Source organism: Schistocerca americana, chromosome 1 (assembly GCF_021461395.2).
Source record: "Schistocerca americana isolate TAMUIC-IGC-003095 chromosome 1, iqSchAmer2.1, whole genome shotgun sequence".
In the NCBI taxonomy this organism is placed as follows: Eukaryota; Metazoa; Arthropoda; class Insecta; order Orthoptera; family Acrididae; genus Schistocerca; species Schistocerca americana.
The window spans coordinates 29954948-29961280 of NC_060119.1; the positions used below are offsets into that span (position 1 = coordinate 29954948).

Genomic DNA, 6333 nt, shown 5'->3' on the forward strand with positions numbered 1-6333 from the left:
CACCCCTGCGCTACATCAAACACGAAGAAATTTCATGTAAATTTGGAGTTTAACGCTAGTTTGGTGTTGTCCATAATTAAAGAATTTTAAATTGCTTCACTGGCAGCAGAAATTCAGTTTGCTGCAGTTGACAATACCGTCCTTTACCTTTTGACTTTAAAACAAAAAGGTGAAAAAGTATGAAAAGTATAAATTTAAAAATAGCGCTCAAAGGAGCTTCAAGAGCTGTTAACGATTACATTACACGAGTGTAACTCGAAAACCATTGCCGATGTAATGTTACAGTGTGAGTTAGGTCGAGTCACTTTCAGTGTTTGCTGATACAAAAAAGAAGGCTTTACTGACAGGTCCGTTATATAAGAGTCAGCGACGTTGACGTATCGCGCGAGAAATCTCGGTACTGGTACTGCAGGCTGAACTCAAGATCAAGCGCAACCTGTTTCATTGCCCTGTTCACATATTCTCTTTTATTTCCGCCTGCTTCAGTTCAGAAGAATATCGGAGTGGGTTCATTCAGTGCAGTAAAAACTGATTAGCTCTACACCACGAACAAGAAATCATTTCTGAAACTTCCTGGCAGATTAAAACTGTGTGCCGGACCGAGACTCGAACTCAGGACCTTTGCCTTTCGCAGGCAATATCCTTTCTTCCAGGAGTGCTGGTTCTGCAAGGTTCGCAGCAGAGCTTCTGTGAAGTTTGGAGGGTAGGAGACGAGGTACTGGCAGAAGCGAAGCTGTGAGGAGGGGGAGCGAGTCGTGCTTGGTTAGCTCAGTTGGTAGAGTCCTCGCACGAGATAGGCAAAGGTCTCGAGTTCGAATCTCGGGTCGGGTACACAGTTTTAATCTGCCAGGAAGTTTCATATCACTGCACACTCCGCTGCAGAATGAAAATCTGATTCAAGAAATCGTTACTATATAGAAGCTGGAAAAAATTGGAAGAGGACCTGCGATTTATTTGTGTATCTCACATGGCAGCGGAATCTGCTAGTAGTGATGAGTTTTTCCTTTCACTTCCCTGAAGAGACGCAGCTCTTAAACGCGTGTTATTTTCATCGAGGAGCTTCACCTACGAAGTCTGCTCTGATCGCGATTTTTGGAAGGTTCACATTGGTTGTAAGGCTAATACTGTAACAGGAAATACCCAAGAAATATTACCAGTTCGGATCCTCTCTGTGCCATACAGCCCACTGTACCCCTTGGACTAGAGAATAAAAAAATAAAAAAATTAAAAATGGAAACTCCGGATATGCGAGTAGAGTACGGCCACTGAGGGTTCCGTACAAACTTAATTATGCATACAGATAGTTCATCCATCACCTGTTCGCGGTACCGATACTGGCAAGGTTCAAAAAAGAAATATGTGACATAAATGGCCATATCTTTTGAGCTCATTGACCTAGAAGCTTAAAGGGACAGCAGACTATAAATTTCAATTCGATATGTCTACCCGTTCCTGTGAAAATGGGGTCTTAACAGACGGGCAGAGAGTCACATAACATGACAATTTATTTTTCGTGTGATATAATTAGAAAGTAACAATTTTAAGCTATTTTCATTTACATGTTCTCTGTAACATTGTTTCCTGCCAAATTCCATGATTCAAGGGTCAACTGGAAGAACCCTAAAGGTTTCGTGGAGTGAGTTTGCGAGTATCAAAATATGTGACATAAATGGCCGTATCTTCATTGACTTGGTAGCTTAAATGTTTTACACTAAAAAGGGACCATAGACCTTAGAGTGCGACAACGATTGCGACTTCATAAGTGTACCCGTTCCTGAAAAAGAATTTGACGGGCAAAGAGACAGACTGATAACAAACGACAAGAAAAGAGTTTTTCGTGTTATTAAATTAGATATTAAGACTTCTAGAATTCTTTCCTTTACTTGTACTGTGAAACATCGCTTCTTGCGAAATTTCGAGATTCTAGGAGCTATAGATCTCAATGAGTGAAATAATTATGAAAACTCCGACTCGATTGGACAAACCACCTGTTTCCAGAATGAGATTTTCACTCTGCAGCGGAGTGTGCGCTGATATGAAACTTCCTGGCAGATTAAAACTGTGTGCCCGACCAAGACTCGAACTCGGGACCTTTGCCTTTCGCGGGCAAGTGATCTACCATCTGAGCTACCGAAGCACGACTGACGCCCGGCACTCACAGCCTTACTTCTGGCAGTACCTCGTCTCCTACCTTCCAAACTTTACAGAAGCTCTCCTGCGAACCTTGCAGAACTAGCACTCCTGAAAGAAAGGATATAGCGGAGACATGGCTTAGCCACATCCTGGGGGATGTTTCCAGAATGAGATTTTCACTCTGCAGCGGAGTGTGCGCTGACATGAAAGATGGTAGAGCACTTTCCCGCGAAAGGCAAAGGTCCCGAGTTCGAGTCTCGGTCGGGCACACAGTTTTAATGTGCCAGGAAGTTTTAAACTACCTGTTGTTTACCTAGGTTTCAGCGTAGATAACCACGCCTTCTTCAGAACAAATATAAAATAGCTTGCCTAAATAGGCATAGTCAAAGGCTAAAATCAACACCTATAGCGGCAAGACCCCATAAAATTTTTTTACAAATACACGGTACATACGTACCAAGTCAAAGTTACTTATCTAAACCCTGTGTGTGCTACCTCGCCCCAGCCAACGTACTATGGTCACAGGCTCTCCACCGCACTGAGGCACAGTGCCTGAGTTCTGCAGACTGCAACCAATATGTATGTGCTCTCCAGATGAAGAGTATTCTCTTTCAAATTCTGATCTGAAGTGCTCTCCGCATGATTCCGAGAAGAAGTTCTCCATCGAATCTCCAGATGAATTGAGTTCTACTTCGTGTCCCTAGTTGAAGCGTTCTACTGTCGACACCCAGCAGAGTTGCTGCAGATGGCAACAAATCAGCTCTCTATCGGATCTCCTGATCATCGTGAGCCGAAATGCTCTCTTTACGATTCTCAGTATAAATGCTGCATACTGCAACGCATCAGCTCTGTATGGGATCACCAGACAAAGAGTGTCCTGTCTAATACACCGAGCCAGAGTTCTCTCCTTGCTATCACCAGAAGTGGTGCTGAAGACTGAAACATACCGGCTCTATACTGTATCTTTAGAGGAGATCTCTGTCATTTCCTGAGCCTAAGTCTCTACCTACGATTCCCGGAACAAGTGCTGGAGACGGCAACAGATCAGGTCTCCATCATTTCTCCAGAGGAAGTATGTTCTTTTTCATGTCCTGAGCCGAAGTGTTCTCTCGTCAACCTTCAGAAAAAGTGCTGTATATTGCAACGCATTAGCTCTCGATCGGATCTGCAACCAAAGTACATTTTCTGTCATTTCCTGTGGCTGATTGTTCTCCTCACAATCACCTTGACGAAGTGCTGCAGATCGCAACACATCAGCTCTCTATCAGACCTGTGTCTTCGGAACACGAATAAAACGTTCTCGGTTCTCGAGCCGCTTCAATTCGAATTGACGCGGCTGGAAAACCGAGAACGTTTTATCCTCTATCGGATCTCCTCACGAGTTGTGTTCCCTTTAACGTCACGCATTACATCAGCTGTCTGTCGGACCTCCAGACGAAGTGTGTTCTCTGTCGTGTCCTGACACAAAGTGTTCGCTTTAACGTTCCCAAAAGATGTGCTGCAGACTGTAACACATCAGCTCTCTATTGGACCTCCAGATAAAGTGTGCTTTCTGTCGTACCCTGTGCCGAAGTTCCCAGGTTGAGTGCTGCGGCAAGCAACACATCAACTCTGTATTGGATATCCAGATAAACTGTGTTGTCTCTCACGTCCTGAGCTGAAGTGCTCTCCTTACAATTCCCATGAGAAGTGCTGCCGATCGCAACCCGTCAGCTCTATACGGGGTCTCGAGACGCAGAGTGTCCCCTTACGTGTCCTGAGCTCTCCTCACGACTCCCACAAGAAGCTCTGCAGACTGCAGCACATCAGCTCCCTTTCGCATCTCCAGACGGATTCCCTCCTCTCTGTCGTGTCCCGAGCCACAGGGCTCTCTCCACAATCCCCTGAACAAGTGCTCTCCATCATGTCCCAGGATGAAGTGCATTTTCCACCGACACAGGGTTCTTTCTCGTCTCCACTGATCCGAGCAGTTCACATGTGCCAATGAAAAAGTCTCTGCATAATGCTGCCCAATGGTATTTCTGCTAACAACATTTCAGAATGAGATTTTCACTCTGCAGCGGAGTGTGCGCTGATATGAAACTTCCTAGCAGATTAAAACTGTGTGCCGGACCGAGACTCGAATTCGGGACCTTTGCCTTTCGCTAGCAAGTGCTCTACCAACTGAGCTACCCAAGCACGACTCACGCCCCGTCCTCACAGCTTTACTTACGCCAGTACCTGTTCTCCTACCTTCGAAACTTTACAGAAGCTCCCCTGCGAACCTTGCAGTTCCGGTCCGGCACACAGTTTAAATCTGCCAGGAACTTTCATATCAGCGCACAATCCGCTGCAGAGTGAAAATCTCATTCTGGAAACATCCCCCAGGCTGTGGCTAAGCCATGTCTACGCAATATGCTTTCTTTCAGGAGTACTAGTCCTGCAAGTTTCGCAGGAGAGCTTCTGTAAACTTTGTAAGGTAGGAGACGAGGTACTGGCAGAAGTAAAGCTGTGAGGACGGGGCGTGAGTCGTGCTTGGGTAGCTCAGTTGGTAGAGCACTTGCCTGCGAAAGGCAAAGGTCCCGAGTTCGATTCTCGGTCCGGCACACAGTTTTAATCTGCCAGGAAGTTTCAACGTCAGTATTATCACCCATAAACAAAGTTTTTCAATATTACTGTTACACATTCGTGTTCACAGATCTCAAGTGATTTTGAGTTATTCCCCCGTTCCTCCGTTAAGCTTTGAATTTTGGCCAATATGTTTATCGCCACGTCTGGATTTATTGGAAACTGACGTCTTCACTTCTCTACTTTGCTAGTTTGTTAAAAAGAGAAACCCTCTCAAAACATTTAAGGACTGATGTTATTCACCCCGCTAAAACTAGCACTAGAAAAGTTCACTCACCGCTTTACAAAGAGGAGTGAATTCTTGTACACAATGGAGGTTTGTCGCTTGTCACAGTCTCTCGAGGTCTTTTACCTGCCGCTATCGTCCCCTCCGCCTCTGCTATGGAAAGGTGATTCATCAGCACAAAACAAGGTTCCTTTGAAATGTGAGAGACAGCATGAGTTCTGGTGTTCGCCACTCTACGTTTTAAGGTTTTTGTCAGTCTCCTTGGACCCCATATTCCACAGGCAACATCATGCGAAAAACTGCAGGAATTTGACAATGTGCCTTACGGACATGGGTCCCCGGAGTTGCCGTCTGCTTCTTGCCCTTAGTGGTCAGTTCGTCTCACCCCCCTTGCCCTTCCCTCTGAAGGCGGCAGAGTGGTGAGTCTTGACAGCTAGTCACTGATCAGGGTCACTGTGCGCAGCATGGGTCGTAGCGTACCCTGCTAAACTACAGGCAACGTTACATACAAAACAATCATCAGAAAGGAGAAGCACTCCGTCTTCAGGCCACAAGTGGCCCATCGGACTATCCGATCGCCGTCTCATCCTCAGTTGAGAATGCGGATAGGAGGGGCGTGTGGTCAGCACACCGCTCTCCTGGTCGTTGTGATGGTTTTCTGTGACCGGAGCCGCTACTATTTGGTCGAGTAGCTCCTCAATTGGCATACGAGGCTGAGTGCACCCCGAAAAATGGCAACAGCGCATGGTGGTCTGGGTGGTCACCCATCCAAGTGCCGGCCACGCCCGACAGCGCTTAACTTCGGTTATCTCACGGGAACCGGTGTATCCACTGCGGCAAGGCCGTTGCCCACAGAAAAGAGAAGGAATGAATATAAATGTAGGTAGCTTAATTCTGGCAATGACTACGTTGTTAATTACAAGCGTTAACTGTTCTATTAATTGACAGAAATGGAATTCGGATAGTAATGATTTTAAGTCAGTTATGAATAACACAGTGGTTATGCTAGTCCAGCTGTTGGATACCAGGAATTCCCCAACATAGACACAAATTTTGTTTGATGCAATAGCTATACAATAGTTCTTCTGGTAATAAGTGTTCTATGGTATTAAGGCAAGTGCCGTTCGGAAATCACGAAATACTGCATCCAACTGATTGCTTTGATACAAGGTCATGTGAGAAAAGCGCGACTTTCATTTCGCATGACCATTTTTTTTGGAATCCTTGCTGGTTGGAATGGACAATGTCAATCCACGCTAGAGGCCTTATTGTATTCGAGACCACAATATGTTTTACCATTCTGAAACAGATGGATGTAAAGGATACAGAACGGCAACTTTGTGGATTGCTTCTGTCCCGCTTCTTGA

General features: G+C 45.5%; 1 pseudogene; it reads right to left on the reverse strand.

The window, feature by feature from the left end:
• Positions 1 to 5698: 5698 nt before the first annotated feature.
• LOC124561114 lies at positions 5699 to 5816 on the reverse strand (annotated as a pseudogene).
• Between the last annotated feature and the right edge of the window lie 517 nt (positions 5817 to 6333).